This window comes from Egretta garzetta, unplaced genomic scaffold, assembly GCF_000687185.1.
Source record: "Egretta garzetta isolate BGI_Z169 unplaced genomic scaffold, ASM68718v1 scaffold356, whole genome shotgun sequence".
Taxonomy (NCBI): Eukaryota; Metazoa; Chordata; class Aves; order Pelecaniformes; family Ardeidae; genus Egretta; species Egretta garzetta.
Window position 1 is genome coordinate 396,823 of NW_009260019.1, and position 945 is coordinate 397,767.

Genomic DNA, 945 nt, shown 5'->3' on the forward strand with positions numbered 1-945 from the left:
TGGCCTGGGGGTGCCTAAGGCAGATGGGGGTGGCCAAGGGACCCTGATGGCAGCTGGCACCTCTGCTCCCACCCAGGGCTTCCTTCTCCCCTGAGCAAGGGTATCTGCCAGCTGCCCTGGGTAGGGTAAACCTCGGGGGGCTTCGGAGCCCCCCCAGCCCCTGCCAAGGCAAAGACCACCAGTGGCCCTGGCAGTGCTGGCTCATGCTGGCAGCGTGCACAGCAGTGCCGGCTCCTGGCTGCAGCGTGGCGGTGGGGTGGGGTGTGGGGGGCTGGGATGCTCCCCCCGCCCCGGCGCTGCGCTTTGCCCCTCCAGCCAGCAATCACACTGAGTGGCCTTTTGGGCTGGCTTCTTTCATTGCCTGACCCAAATCGGACCAACTGCTACTTCAGACCTATCCTCTTCCTTCCTAAACCCAGGATTATCCTCCCTTTGATCAGCCGGCCCTGCAGGCGCAGGATTTCCAGCACAGGCGCTTTGGCTGGCTGCGTTTAAACAGCTTCCCAGATTCTCCAACAGCCCAAGCCCTGCCTTGGAAATGGCCGTGGACACAAGCTCCAGCAAAGCTCCTGGCCTCGGGTCTCCCCTCCTCGGCAGCCCGGTGCCTCCAGCCTGGAGTGCCGGCACCGCAGCCTGAGGTGGGGCCGCATCTGACATTTTCACACCCCGAACAGAGCAGGGCAAGCTGCCACCCTGGACACTGCAGGCAGCAGCCCTGCCTGCTCCCCTGCTCCCCGTCACCTCCCCGGAGGGTCTGCCACTGGCCCAGCCTTCGCCGGGCTGCCAGGGCTGGAGCCCTTCCAGTCCTTGTCATAAGGCTCTCGCAGGCTGTCCAGAGCAGGGACACTGCTCAGCCTTTCCAACAGAAATGGCCTAAGTGGCACCCAGGGCTTCAGCAGCTCCATTGGCCTCGGCAAGTCACTGGCGGGCCAACGCTGGAGCAGC